Source organism: Lepidochelys kempii, chromosome 3 (assembly GCF_965140285.1).
Source record: "Lepidochelys kempii isolate rLepKem1 chromosome 3, rLepKem1.hap1, whole genome shotgun sequence".
In the NCBI taxonomy this organism is placed as follows: Eukaryota; Metazoa; Chordata; order Testudines; family Cheloniidae; genus Lepidochelys; species Lepidochelys kempii.
This window is the reverse complement of record NC_136382.1, coordinates 9,847,183-9,863,681: the sequence shown is the minus strand read 5'-3', so window position 1 is coordinate 9,863,681 and position 16,499 is coordinate 9,847,183. Positions and strand designations below refer to the sequence as shown.

The following is a 16,499-nucleotide window of genomic DNA, read 5'->3' as shown; positions in this document are numbered from 1 at the left end:
GGAGAGGCAGGATGACAGGGCAAGTGTTGAGTGAAGCTGAGATAAAGAGACTATGAGGATGGGGGAGGGGGAGCAAACAGCTAAGCTGCACAGGGCACAGGAAATCCAGGCAAAACTGTAGAAAGTTCTTGGAATGTCTGAAGGTGCCGACTTTGGCTGCTTCCGCAGCTGCTGCTCCTTCCAGCTGGAGTCTCTATCTGCCTGTCTCCTCTTTGCAGTTTTCCCCCAAAACCACTTGGTGGGATTGAGCGTGGGATGGGGTGTGCTCCCCACACTGGCCCTGGGAGAGCTGAATTAGGCCAGATGGGCCCAATCAGCCAATTAAGCTGCAAACAGGGGAGATATGGTTTTAAACCTTTGAACCTCATTGTAAGATTGTATTGTGTTAGCAAGCAGCTTTGCAACACTACCTATGCCATTAACTCACATGGAAATATTTTGGACAGTCTCGATTGCGTCTATCATGCAAGTACTGTATAATATACAGACACTGTAAGGAACATTTGAGAAAGGATGGCCTTTTGGTTAACGCAATAAGACTTAATAAGACTAGTTCTGCCACAGATGTACTGACTCGGACAACTCATTTAGGGCTATATTCACAAAGGGTCTTTGGCACTGACACAAGAGAGTCCTGTTCTCACCTGTTACGGAGCATTACTGTAATACAAATAGGGATACCAAAAAAAAAAAAAAAAAAGAGAGAGAGAGAGAGAGAGATCTTTTTAAACAACGAATGTTGGAAAAAGTTTTTAATCTTATGACGATACCATGGCTTGTCTTGCTCTCATGACACTGCTGCTTGTTCATTGCTTCACCTCGTATCTGACAGCACACTGAAAGCAAAGCATCATGCTCTAATTCCCATATTCCATCAGACTGCTAATCTAGTTGGAGAAATAGAAACACAATGGCAGTTTGCCATGAGAGACCGGTCAGATAATTTACAATTAAGGAGATGGTGAAAGTGGAACTTGGGGTGGAAATCTGCTTTGTTTAAAGCCGTTAAGGGGAGGCAGGGTCAAAACAGAACTTAAAATGGAAAACTAGCTACAACCTTCACTATGCAGTCATTCCTATTTATACACAGACCTAATATTTGAAAAGCTATAAACAACTGGAGCTCCAATCGAATCATGCCACCAACATGCACTCATTCTAGAAATGTTGGAATTCAGACCCATTTAAGCATATGGTTGGCTGCAGCAGCAGCTATCAGAAGTGTGTTTTAATCTTCAAGCACAAGCTTTCTGATTTGCAAACAATTCCAAACCCACATCGCTTGTAACCGAGTATAAACAATACATATGCTACGGATTTGATCAGGGACACAAGGCCATCTATCACACTAGACAAGACAACAGACTAGGGGAAGTCATACCTTCCTTTCACCTAATGCTCAAAATTGTTATTGTCAAAATAATTGGGGGGAAATGTGCATATTTCTTTAATGCTGGGGATTGGGAAGGAAAATGCTCAGTAACTCAAAGAAAGCTGCTTTTGTTTTACTTCTGCAAAGCTAATAAATAAATCCTTTTAATTGGCTTGAACCTAAAAGGTCTGCTGTCTGTGCAGAAGATATGCCCTAGGCTTACTGCAGTTTTGATAGTGATGGTTAGGAAGGTACTATGGGTTAACTCTTGCCTCTAAGAGCCATTTAGAGCTTGGTTCAATGGAGCTGCGGAGCACCTACAGCTACCGTGGGCCACAACGGGAGCTGAGAGTGGCCAGCACCTCAGAGGAGGCATTCAAGATGCAGCTTAAAGCCCAAACATTGTCAAAACAAAGCAGTTTAGTTTTTAAAAAAGCATCATGCCATTCATCTAATGCCAATGAAAACAGATTTGAATAACTAAAAGTTAGGGGTGGGCTGTGTTCACGTTGGGCAAGACCGCTGTGAGGCATAGCCTTGCTCCCTGGGTGGGCTACCCACATCTTGGGTCACAGCATGGAAGGGCGGAAGGTCATCCATGGAGAGGCTAGTTCCCCTCCCAGGCAGGTGAGCAGGAGTGGTGGCCAGGGGTGAGAAATATGTAAAGCCAAGCTCCATCCCCCTATGCTCTTGCCAACAGAGCCAAGACAATGTGGAGAGGGCAACCAAGAAAGGAACTGGGACCCCTCTATCTAATTTCCTTGCTCTGGGGAACCCCTCTAGTTTACACTGAAATGGCATGGTAGGTGAGCCTCTCAATTTTAGGTTTTATGGTAGCAATGGTGTTTTTGGAAATGAACTCAAAGTGCACCTATCTAAGCCTGCATGGAAATAATATTCCAGCTTTGAATTTTGTTTTTCTCTAGTTTTATGAGGGTGGTTCTGTCTTTTGCAGCTGTGTAATCAGCAAACCAGCAACAACTAATGTAAAACTGACCTACCAATGTGGCAGCAAAAGCATTTGATACAGATTGATTGGTACAGCTGCCCTTTCTCTCTTTACTCACAATCATGCTAAAGTTAAGAAACCAGGAGAACAAATAATATCGTAGTCTGTGCCTGCACTGTTAAAAGTAGACATTCAGTGTTTTCCATGCATAATTTATCCCCCCTGTACTTCCAGTCAAGGTCTCTCTACTTTGCAAGTGTAAAGTGACAGTTCTTGCAGATTTGGGAAATAATCTCTTACGCCTGTTGCCAGCTAGAAGATACCATTTGGCAAGTGTTACCATAGTCCAGAGCATCAGGGTTCAACAAGAATACAATTTTTTGTTTGGTCAAAAGCTTACCTGAATTATAAGGTCATTTTTAAAAATATCATGTTGAAAGCTCTTTCTCTAGAAATATCATATTTTCCTAAACACTTGTCTCGTTTTCCTATGTTCTTCAGCATCTGCTTGTTCCTCAGACCTCTCCTTTGGATCTGTATTCTTTCTCTGGATTTTTTTTTTAACATTCTTTTTATTATTTATTAACTCTAACTTTTTTCTCCAGCCATCTTTCATTGGTAAACTCATGTCATGTCAAATAAACTTAATTTCCCTTTCTAACCAGGTCTTTTCCCACCTGTCTGGGGTCTCTCACTATATCTGGCCAGTTTCTCTCTCTCCCTCTCCCCTCCAACCCCCACTTTTCCAGCTACTAAATTCATTCTGCCTATCCCCACCTCAATATCCTGTCTTCCTAATTTAGCTCTCTACTTTTAAGTCTTGCATCAGAAGCGCACAGACTAATGCTGTCATAACAAAGAGAGGCAGAGTATGTAGGCCCACTTACATAGTGATTTAGCAGGAAGCAGGGCATCTTGTTGCATACTAATGATGATTTAATAATGTTACCATAACACCCTTGTGATTTTGTTAACAGTATGCAGATTCTGAATAACCATGGAATGCAATTTGTGTACACATGATGAGTTAAGATAATGGGTAAATGTACAACTCCACCAAACAAGTTTGCCATAAACAATATTCCTGACACTAGAGTCTTTTCTCTTTGTTTTATTTAGTTGTTTTCTCAGCTCCCTTTCATACTACTGTCCTTTTATTTCTATGCTTCCATTAAATAACCCTTCCTTTTTGCATGCTTCAGTTATTCCAATTAAAGATATTTTACTACCAGTATATTTAATATTTACATTTTGAGATGCTACGTATGCATCTCTAGATAACTGCTCTATAATTAAAATACACTGTCAAGGTTGGTAGGTTTAAAATTTGGCCTTGTTTTCATATCTGCTTGCAAAGATGCTCAGGCATTTCTCTGTGTTTGTTTTTGTTTCCCCAGAACCAATGGTTTGGGGCCCAATCCTGCAATACTTACTGACGTGAGTAAACCCGTTATGTTCAGTAAGTACTACTTGCTTGAGTAAAGGTTACAGAATTTGCTGTTAATGGTGTTTTTATGTACAATAAACAGCCTAACCCTAATCATGAGTATCCCTGCAATAACATAACAGTAACTAATAAATCCTCCCATAGCAAACCAGTGCCTGCATATGAAAGAATGTGTGTGTGTGGGGGGGAAATAAACTTTTGTAAGAAAAGAAATTGCTGCTTCAGGTTTCCAAGGGGGAGTATAAAAAATTAGACTTGGGGGGAGGGATAGCTCAGTGGTTTGAGCATTGGCCTAACAAACCCAGGGTTGTGAGTTCAATCCTTGAGGGGGCCATTTAGGGATCGGGGCAAAAATTGGGGATTGGTCCTGCTTTGAGCAGGGGGTTGGACTAGATGACCTCCTGAGGTCCCTTCCAACTCTGATATTCTATGACTTAATAAAGATTACCAGAACTAGGGAATAAACATTGACAGCATCTTCCTTTTACCTGGAAACTTGAAATATTGGATTAAGTGTATTGATTTTTCTATTTGCTGCTTTGATGGGGATTTAATTGAAGAGCTCTGTAACACGGCTTCACTGAAGTTTATCCATACAGGATGTTCTGTAGCAGGATTGTGAAAAATCGAAAGGGCTTCTTCTGGTTGGCTGGAAGAGATGGTGACAAGGTATTTTTCACCCATTTTACAATCTAGCTGTTTATAATCATCTCTTGAAAGCTGAAATCTTTTTCAACCCATTTACTGCATGTGGACAGACACTGGTTGGTTGTGGCAAGTAGCTCATAATGAAAGCAAGGCTGCTGGCAATGGATATGATTTTGTGTGTTTCAAACACATCTCGAGAGTCTCATGAGCTCTGAAAACAGATCTAAAAAATGCATCCGATGAAGTGAGCTGTAGCTCATGAAAGCTTATGCTCAAATAAATTTGTTAGTCTCTAAGGTGCCACAAGTCCTCCTTTTCTTTTTGCGAATACAGACTAACACAGCTGCTACTCTGAAACCTGTCATTATGCAAGGCACTGAATTTAGCCGTATGGAGTGGAAATCTATCAACTTCACGAAAAAACTCATACAGATATAGACAGACATCATCTTCCTTTCCAAATGCAAACAGATGGACATCATACCAAAAGGACTGAAGGTAAAGGAATGCATCCGATGAAGTGAGCTGTAGCTCACAAAAGCTTATGCTCAAATAAATTTGTTAGTCTCTAAGGTGCCACAAGTACTCCTTTTCCCTTTTAGATCTAAAAAAGGAGATAACACTATGGGCCTCCGAACCAGAATGACTGCTTCCCCTTAACTCTCTTCGTTAGCTTAATTTTAACTTCTTTGATATCTTGCAATATTTCCAGCCTTTAGGAAATCTTAAGAGCCTGAGTTCCAGCTCCTTTAGTATGCTTTATTGTTTCTAAATCACAGAAGGGAGAGTTAAAAAGGATGAGAAGAGATGGAGCAGAGAAATTGGGTAGTACAGCTTAGAGTCCTGGGGATATCTTTCCATCTGCCAATGGATAAGAGTGGAACGTCCTGCACTCAGGGCTGTATTTCCAACTAGGCACAATAGGTACATGCCTAGGGGCACCTGTGTTCTAGGGGCACCTTACCTCTCTAAAACTGTGTGCAACACGAAGGTCACCTATAGGTAGTGCTGAAGATGCTGTGCCTAGGGGTCCATAAGGTATAAATCTGGCCCTGCCTACACTACCCTTTGCCCTAGTTCTGATTTTAAATACCACTAAGGAGCTTTAACAGTGTCCCTGAATTAATTTGCCAATAGCCTTGTATTAATTTGCCAGTTGCCCTGTATTAACTTTTTGCTGTCAAAGATGATCCCTGTATCTGGCAGTGGTCAAGAATGTGGGGTTCCCCCCCACTCCATCTGCACGTGTCAAGAACCTTCCAACCTTTCTTTTCAGATGCACAATTCTAATCACAATTCTGGAAGTCTTTATCACCTTGGGATTGAATTAGTGCAATGTGCTCTGTTTGGGATTATACAAGACAATTCAGAAACTTCAGCTAGGGTAGACTGTACCTGCCCATTTAGAAAATGGTACATCAACATATCTGTGCTGTATTGTCTGCACTGGCTTCCTACTGATTTTATGCAAAATTTAGAAGTCCCATTTTGATCTATAAAACCTTAAATGGAATGGGTGATGGCTACCTGAGAAACCACATCTCTTTTGATGTAGTATGGCAGCAGATGATCATGTAATCAGCTGCAGAGCTGACCTAAAAGCCTCTCAGTTTAAATGAGAGGAGACTAGTGCTAATATGTTTTGAGGAAAGGATCCTTGATTCTCATCTCATCAGACCTTCTCTTGGTCTGACAACATCCAGATTTGTTGGCCGACAGGACAAGGGCCTGTTTTCACAAGGTCTCTCTTAATTTCCAATGCAACAAACTTTTCAAGACATGTTTAACTTTAAGCACAGGGTAATCCAATTTATTTCAATTGGTGGATATTTTATCTACAAATGTTTGCATGTATTTTTCTAAGAGATATACAACTTCTAGATCTAAATAGGTACTCTAATTTTATTTCCCATTTAATAAAACTATATATGTTGTTTTATTAAATGGGAAATAAAATTAGCAGTGTGTATATATATAAATAAATACATACACACACACACACACGAGACAACAACCTCAGTTAGAGATGCCACCTTTTGAAGTTTGTTCCCCAGGTCAAAGCTGTCTGCATCACAATATCATGATGTAAGGTCTTAAAGTCCACAACGTAATATGACATCCTGAAAATGAACTGCATCAAATTGAAAAATTGTAATAGCACAAATGTCATCATACGACAGGATGTTCCGACACGACAACACTTTGCCTGCCAGATATTAATTTTGGGGACAGTAAACACTGGACACGGTTCAGAGGAAATCCCAAAGCCCAGATAAAGTCGTGGGACGGCTGGCAATCCTAGCTTTGTGCTCAAAAAATGTAATATAATTAGGGATGTCAATCAATCACAATTAACTGATGCAATTAAGTGCGATTAAAAATATTAATTGTGATTAATCACACTGTTAAACAACAGAATACCAATTCAAATGTATTAAATATTTTTGGATGTTTTTCCTACATTTTCAAATACATTGATTTCTATTACAACACAGAATACAAAGTGTACAGTGCTCACTTTATATTATTTTTGATTACAAATATTTGCTCTGTAAAAATGATAAAAAAAGAATAGTATTTTTCAATTCACCTCATACAAGTTCTGTACTGCAATCTCTTTATTGTGAAAATTTAACTTACAAATGTAGATTTTTTTCTATTACATAACTGCACTCAAAAACAAAACAATGTAAAACTTTAGAGACTACAAGTCCACTCAGTCCTATCCTACTTCCTGTTCAGCCAATTGCTAAGACAAACAAGTTTGTTTACATTTACGGGAGATACTGCTGACTGCTTCATATTTACAATGGCACCTGAAAGTGAGAACAGGTGTTCGCATGGCACTTTTGTAGCTGGTGTTGCAAGGTATTTATGTGCCAGATATGCTAAACATTCACATGCCCCTTCATGCTCCAGCCACCATTCCAGAGGACATGCTTCCATGCAGATGATGCTTGTTAAAAAAATAATGCGTTAATTAAATTTGTGACTGAACTCCTTGGGGGAGAATTGTATGTCTCCTGTTCTGTTTTACCTACATTCTGCCATATATTTCATGTTATAGCAGTCTGAGATGATGACTCAGCTCATATTCATTTTAAGAACACTTTCACAGCAGATCTGACAAAACGCAAAGAAGGTACCAATGTGAGATTTCTAAGGATAGATACAACACTCGCCCCAAGGTTCAAGAATCTGAAGTGCCTTCCAAAATCTGAGAGGGACGAGGTGTGGAGCATGCTTTCCGATGTCTTAAAAGAGCAACACTCTGATGCAGAAACTACAGAACCCGAACCACCAAAAATCAACCTTCTGCTGGTGGCATCTGACTCAGATGATGAAAATGAACATGCATCGGTCCGCTCTGCTTTGGATAGTTATCGAGCAGAACCTGTCATCAGCATGGACGTATGTCTTCTGGAATGGTGGTTGAAGCACGAAGGGACATATGAATCTTTAGCGCATCTGCACGTAAATATCTTGCGACGCCGGCTACAACAGTGCCATGCAAATGCCTGTTCTCATTTTCAGGTGACATTGTAAACCAGACATGGGCAGGATTATCTCCTGCAAATTGTAACCAAACTTTTTTGTCTCAGTGACTGGCTGAAGTAGGACTGAGTGGACTTGTAGGTTCTAAAGTTTTACATTGTTTTAATTTTGAATGCAATTTTTTTGTACATAATTCTACATTTGTAAGTTCAACTTTCATGATAAAGAGATTGCACTGAAGTACTTGTATTAGGTGAAATGAAATATACTATTTCTTTTGTTTTATACAGTGCAAATATTTGTAATAAAAAATAAATATAAAGTGAGCACTGTACACTTTGTATTCTGTGTTGTAATTGAAATCAATATATTTGAAAATGTAGAAAACATGAAAAAATATTTAAATAAATGATATTCTATTATTGTTTAACAGTGTGATTAATCATGCGATTAATCACGATTAATTTTTTTTAATTGCTTGACAGCCCTAAATATAACTAATAGTATTCAAAAATCTGACCATAGTTCCAGCTAGGTCTCCATATCTGACCAGGCTGCATGATGCAGTGGTTACCCACGCTGCTTACTGATCAGATGAAATACAGGATGGTATTTTATGGAAGACTGGTAACTTAGCAGAAAGTATGAACAAGGAGTGTTTCGTGCTTCGTTTCTAATTCTGCTGAACAGTTCCTTGGTCCTTGTTCAGACGCATCCCTAAAATTGGAAATGGGGATTTGTACAACAGACAAAAGAAGAACATTTACTGCTACAGTGTTACGCCCTGATAAGGCAGTCGATAGAGTTGATCCAATTATTCTTTGTGAACAATTTACCCAATAAAATTAGCCCTTTCTTCTGTTCATGAATTATTCATAAACAGATCTTTTTTTTCCCTACAAATGTGTTTTAGCTGCATTTATTCAACAGATAATTTGTGTGAACAAGTTTCAATCTCTGATTTGTTAGCAAACTGGATGGTTGCTATGACTATTTCATATTCCTGCCATATGACTGGTTGCCTAAATCACATGGTATTGTTTCTATTTTCTAATTGGATGACCTAAGTTTTATTTGCAAGAATATTAGCAAATTCTTTTCATGTGCCCAACACCACCAGTCAATGACCTGTGTCTACACTGACTGAAATTTTACTTGTGTTTGATTGGATTTGTTTCTCAGCTTTTGGGGACTCTCTCTCTGTCTCTTATATCCTAAGTGATCCAATGTTGTTAATGTACATGACGTGGATCAAAATGGGAATAGAAATGATAAAAGATGTGAAGCACTGACAGATGTGTCAGTCCATATTTAGTAAAGAGAAGAAAGCCATCAAACAATGTGATTACTGTGCAAAGAGAGATGCATTAAACCTTCTCTCTGTTCTTCATTGCTTCTCATTAATATGATTAGGCTCTTACAGTTCTGTGGTCAGTATAACAGATATTCATAGGTAACTTTAGTTAATGCTGAAGCATTTTTATGGCAACGGTGACAGCCAGTCACCTGCAATTTTCCTGGCTGTCACCTGTATGACTCTAATGATCCTAGCTCTTCACAATTCTATAAACAATCAAATCATTCTCTGGACACAAAATTACAAAATTCACTGTCAATAACGGAAAGACACAAAGTGGATGTAATGTAGGGTCCAAGACATTGTGTGTAGAGGAGCAGACTTATGGGTTTCTTTTTCCACTGAATTTATAAATGCATTGAAAAAGCATACCACAAGATGGATCATGATGACATAACGTACCTTGTGAAGGAATGTGCTACCCCTTTAAGGGACAGCCTGGCCTGTAATCAGGGAGGCCCTGCCTGCCCTAGGGCTGGCTTATTTAAACAGGAAGCTGAGCAAGACAGAGGAGAATAGAAGCCATGCAAGCTGAAGTAGGTGATGGTTTCTTTCTCAGGCTTCTGAAGACCAGCCTAACCAGGAAAAAAACCCTATGTTTTGTGGATTTTACATCTGGGAACTCCAAGCCTGGGTCCTGAGGCAAGGATCTTTCAAACTGATCCTTATAATTGCTCCTGGCCTGAAACATTATTAAAAGGAGACGTGCTGTTTTGTTAGTGTGTGTGTGGGCTTCTTCTTGCCCAAGGCTGTTAAAGGAAACCTACTGCTGCTCCAGTTGGGGGAAAGTATGGGGCAAACCAGTAGCACCACACCTTTACACACCCCTTCTGAAATAATACAAATGGGGTTAGATAGGTCAAACTTCATAAGAAAAATACTTGTACTTATCATTTGAGAATCTCAAACCATTTCAAATATTCATTCAGTAAGCTTCACAATACCCTTGCGTAGGTTTTATTAAGAATCTCAACCATTTTACAGATAGGTGAACCAAGGCACAGAGAAGTTATGTGAATTAACTAAGATTACAGTGGAAGAGAAACAGAAGTTTAGGTTCACTTCACTCCTGCCCTAACCACTAGATACAAGCCCTCAAGAGTAGAGATATCATTCCAATACCTAGTAGGCTTTGCTGAGATCACAAAACCAATTCACAGTTTGGTACTATTGGGAGTCTATGTTCAAGAAAGCCTAGTTCAAAAGATTTCAAGAAAAATAAGTACGTCAGAGAAATCACAGGGTCCCAGAAATGTACAGCTGGAATGGATCTTAAGAGGTCATCTAGTCCATTCCTCTGTACCAAGGCAATCCATCTGCCCACGCTCAGGCAGAATTAAGTATACCTAGAACATCCCTGACATGTGTTTGTTGGACGTTTAAGAACAGGTTAGACAACAGGTTTCCTGTTCTTTAACCTCCCTCCTTAACGGGGCATTGTAATAGGGTATCAGGTTCTAGGATATTATCTAGAGATACAGAACTCTCCTGCTATCTGACCCTGGTGTCAGTTTCAGGAGCCCCACATAGATCTGTAATTTAAATCACACCTTCAGCAAGACCAGAGAAGTCCTAGTAGTTCTATCCCAGGACGTAAAAGGGATTGAGGCAGAGGGAACTAGAGACAGAGAGGGTTCCTGCAAAAAGCAACTCTAGAGATAGCCCAACACAGGAGCAAAGTCTGCCAAGAAGGTTATGTTTATTATTATTTAACTTAATAAAGGAAACCTCAGGAAAGGGATAATTTTGGACCCACTCCAGCATGTGCATAAATGTGTTAGGAGCATGGTGGGAATGCCACCTGCTTACAGGCATGCATTTTATACTCACAATAAAGAATGATTTTATCAATGTCTTTTCTTTTTAGGCTGGAATCCAAGTTACCAAGCTAGGAATTGGGAAGGGTGAGAAAACACTTGGTATGATTTTTATACAATTATATTAAATAGCAGGCACTAATAAACATTTCAAAGCTTTTTAAGGAGAAGACTTTCCCCACACCCCAATGTGCTACCTGGTAATCTTTCTCGTATTTTGTTTCCTGCTGTCAGCATAAAACATGAAGTATTGGCAGGCATACAACAGGCTAGGTGATAAAATTGTAACACTGACATCACAACCCAACCTGCTCCTCACAGTCACCGAGAAAGGAATCCAGCATTTTAGGTTTGCAATGCTAGCTATGTTTTGTCTTTGATTTGTTTTTCCTTTCTGTCCATTAACTTCCAACAGGACTTTTTGAGTCAATGGGCAGAATTTTGGAGCTCTTGAGACCCTGTACAATACCATAGTCTCATTTGAAAAAGAGAGAGAAAGCTGGTGGTGTTCGTGTTCAATTTTTGTGCCACTAACTAAATCTTAGCATTGGAATATTTTAAATGGGTTATTTTAATTGAGCAAATTAAATTCATGATGGCTTCTTCTGAATAACGACTTAAATGTAAAATACCATTGCTACATGCTAATCTCATGTTTATATTATTGTCTTTATACATTGGCCAATAAACATACTATAGACTGATCAATCCACATTGCCATTGGTAACAACAGAATTCTGCACAAAGGAGAGGGCAGCATGTTGGCCAGCCAACTTGCCAACCAACTGGACCATAAAACTGTGTATTGTACATGCAGCATAGAAAAAAAGTAACAATATTTACAGAGTCTATCTAGAACAGGCACATACTTATCAGGTTAACATAGATCACAATCATGAATTAAAGAAAAACATGCTTTACTATTAATTATTACTGTTAAATATTTGTACTGAGTGTGGAGTCTGGAGCCTGCAATCAGGGAGCAGGGCCACCGTGTGCTAGGCATTCTACAAATATATAATGAAAAGCCAGCCCTGCCCAAAAAGTTTGGAATCTAACCTATGTAAATCTTAAATCTATATGTTTTTGTAACCACACCTCAGAACATTTTGGTCTTTAGCCTTTTCTCATGCCCACACTGACCACAGCCAGTTTATTAGCAGCCCCTATTGTCGAGGGGATTGCAAACACTTTTTTGATCAAGTGCTCAGCTATAACCTCTCTCCTGACTCATCCTCTTCTATGATCAGGGTATAGGTTCCTTTTCTCCAGAGTGGAACAACAGTGATTGCTACCATAAAGGACCTGATAGTACAAAGTATTGAGTGCTCTTAATTTCCAGTGAAGTCAACAAGAGAGGTGGGCATCAATACCTAAAAGCAACTAACAATGAAGTGGATTTGAGACCTCTCAGAATGTGACAGTCCCTCTCGGGACTGGGCCCTAACCAGCTACAAAACAATTCCAGTGAATTTGTTTAAAATAAAAATATTGCAAAATAAAAGCTGCAGAATATAACCATAGCTGGATAAAAACACGATGGAAAATGCAGCTAGCTAGCTCCAAACTCTTAGCTACAAAATACTGACTACATAAGCTGAAAAAAAGTACATTATGACATTATAAAATTTTATGGAAATGCAATGCACTATTTCTCTTAATGGAAGAAAAAAATCAAGCTTTTGGAGAACACAACAAAACAAGTTGGTTTGTTCATCAACAAGAGAAAGACCAAATATATGGCTATCAGTATTCCAAATGCAACCATCAGAGTAACCATCAGAGAGACACTAGAAAAAGTAAGTCATTTTACTTATCTGGGAAGCGTGATCTGCTATCATGGTGACACCATGCTACCTGTCAAGTAATGAATATCAAAAGCAGCAAACAACTTTATAAGCTTGCAAAGATTTGGAATAGTAGCACGAACATCACTGATACAAACATATGAATTTTTAACACTGGCATCATGTCTGTCCTACTCTGCAGAGCACAGTCATGGAAATCCACAACAGCAATTGATAAAAAGATCACAATTGTTTGGAAAGAAGATGATACGAATACGAAGATTTTCAGAGTCCACTGAAGAAAAAGTTTATTACTACATCCAAAATTCTAAGTAGAGCATACCAACGTCACACATCAAACATGGCAAAAAGACAATGCTGAACATATATTAAGGATGCCACCAACACAACTTCCACATGGAGTGATAAAATGGATACCAAAAGAGAAAAACAGGGTGATTTAGACAAACGTTATGTAGAATAATAGCGATAGAAGCCAAATCCCTCAACATGACACTTGGAAGCTTGAACAGACCAGCACAAGATTGAAATAAATGGTGAAAACTGGTGGATGCCCTATGCTCCCAAGAGCATGGAAGGACAAAGACAAAGAAAAGATTTAAAGGGACAGAAGGAAGACGAAAAACAGGGAATGAACTGGACTCATCCACGCATGCACTGCAAAAAAACAGCCCTCATTTATCTAAACTACATCCAATACAGGGCCCACCGTCACACACCAAGAACCTAGTCTCCAAAAGGAATGCTAAACCATAACCATGTATATGATCGCTGAGACTTTGGTGAAGGAAGGGGACATATAAGCCGCTAGCTATATTAGACACAGGATATGCAAGTGATATTAATCAATGGTGACCACTCCTCTCATATTTTCCAAGCTTATATTAATTTTACCAGGGTGATCCTGTGTCCTGCAAGACTAACTTGCTGAATATGAACTTTTCCAAATAATTCCCAGGCCCTTGGAATATCACCCCATTATGACACTGCTTCAGAAGATTGTGAAATGTTATGCAACATGCAATGCATCACAGCTAGATGTGGAGATGTAAATAGTGATATTGCAATGTAAATGTCAGTGCATATGAGTTTGTCCCAAAGGAGAAACTCAAACCATTTTATTACTCTATTAGTCAAAGAATAACAAATTAATTAACAAGAAAAAGTTCTCGTTATACTTTTTATTTGACTGACTAAAAATAAGATGAGCTAGCTGAGAATCAGGACATTTTCATTTGGAAGTGGAGAAACCAGAACGAGGAACAGCCCCAGATATTGTGGCAGGATGTTAATTCAGGCCTCATAATGAAATTCAGAGATAGAACAGATCAAAGGAGGACTGTCTTTACAGTAAAAATCCAGTACAGGTGTAGTTTCTGAAATGGAATGATCCTCTCCTGTTTTTAAAGTGACATGGTAATTCTAATGACAAATTGTGTTATAAATAGACTTGAATTATAATATCGTAAATCCGGCACATGTATTTTCTGTTTGAATGGCAGAAGCAAAAGACCATTTGCTACCAAATTTGCAGCGGAAACAACACAAAAGAAAATATGGAGTGAAGTTCAACAAAACACACAATCTGCCACTCTTCTCGCTTTCCACTTGATTATTGTCCTTCATCCACATCACACTTGAGGATAAAGCTAATGACATTGACCTTGAGGTCCTCCCACTGACACCCTAGCAGTGTACGCAGCTGGCAGTTAGAGTGACCTTCTGAACTCTACCCCTTTTGACATACTCCATTAATGTATCCTGGACTAAGAGCTGATTGAAAACAGTGGCAGTCAGGCACTACGCACATGACCCCTGACACTGCAGGCCTTTTCTTCCTCCTCACAGGCGGCAGCCAATAGGCGCGCTCCCTTGGTTGGCTACCATAGTAACCAAACTGCTGCTCTGCAGCATACGGAACAGATGTCACATGCACCAAGATGAATGCGATGGAGGGAGGGGGCGGATAGGAGAGGAGGAGGGAAGAGAGGCATCACACATTCAGAATTAAATGTTCCCACCAGAGGGAGTGAGTCATTTTTAAAGTGCAAAGCTGTATTTTTTTTTTAAGTTCTAAACACACACACACATATAAAGGCGTGTGCTTTCATCTCTTTTGCACAGGTGCTTGAGTTCCAGAAGCTCTCGCCACAGAATGAAAGCTATGATTTTCCTCTAAAGTCTAACTGAATGCCTGATCTATTTCAGAAATCCAAGCCAGCATTCTGCCCGCATTTCACAAATGCCCTCTAAAGCATTTTTTCTCTCCCCTTCCCTCCCCCCCCGCTCTCCTTCCAGGATATTACAGCAATTCAGTACTGCATTAAGTTAAACTATATTACATAGGCATTTTATGGCAAAATTGCACCCAATTTTAAGATTATCAAGAAACCATATTTCATTTTGAGAGCTATAAAGAAAATAACTGACATGGGGTTGTGTTTGGTTGTCCCCAACCTTACCATTAAAAATTAGTCTATCCTGGGGGGTAATTTTTAAATACATTCATAATGGAGCTGGATTGTTATTAATGTGAACGCTTGAACAACACAAGAATTATTCCCCCCTTGTCCTAGCCCCAGGGAGTGTGCTATAAATAATGAATCCACCATATTTAAAATATGTTCTTGACAAATATTTCCAAAGATTACCTTTCTCTGAAATTAACAAGTAAATCTATGCTCCTTATATTTGCAAAATAAGGACTGGATCCCATTGACTGCAATGAGGCTTCACATGTAGTCTATCTCTGATCACTCCTAAGGGCCAATCCTGCAAAGTGCTGAGTGCCCTTGACTTCTACTGATGTCAGTGGGGCTGAGGATGCTCAGTACCTTGCAGGATTAAGCTCTTCGTGATCACGGTCAGAGGTTTTTTACAAAAGTCCTGATCCTGCATCTGAATCCACACAGGAAAGGGATTTGTCTTTGCCGATCCAACTACAGGATCTGGCCCACAGATTAAACTAGAACACTCAGATAAATGGAAAAAAAATTTTGCTATCCCCTCCCTTGTTTGGAATGTGTGATGAATTCACAATTGTATAGAGCAACAGCAGCGAATTTTGCTTTATAATTATTTTTAAAAATGCTGCATATGTTCGTAGTTCATATATTATTAGATTGTAGGCTATTATACCCAAGTATACAGCATGAAATACATTTGATAAACCATGTTTACACACACACACACACCCTCCCCCCTCTTCCATAGTGAAAGAAGAAAAAGAATACAGGAATGAAAATTTAACTTTAATCCTTTATCGTCTTCCTCACTCACATGCAGCAATAGAATCATTTAGCTTTATTTCATGGTTAAGCAGTGCTCCAGGTCATTCAGAGAGGCTGAGAAATAAATCAACTTTAGCAAAGTAAAATGACAAAGAAAACTGGATTCTTTGCACTATGCACAGAGATGACTACTGTATTTAACTGTATTGAAGGCACATTACAAGACCACTAGAGGGCAATAAAATAAACAAGGTTTTGCCTTGGTCACCACACTAAATTCACTACGGTGGCCCACGAAAGCTTATGCTCTAATAAATTGGTTAGTCTCTAAGGTGCCACAAGTACTCCTGTTCTTTCTGCGGATACAGCCTAACAC

The 16,499-nt window shown here is 39.2% G+C and overlaps 1 protein-coding gene across 7 annotated transcripts in view; it reads right to left on the bottom strand.

Annotated features, from left to right (window-relative positions):
- Positions 1 to 16,499, bottom strand: part of MSRA (methionine sulfoxide reductase A) — a 450,230-nt gene that overhangs the window by 104,570 nt on the left and 329,161 nt on the right. The window lies entirely within an intron of this gene.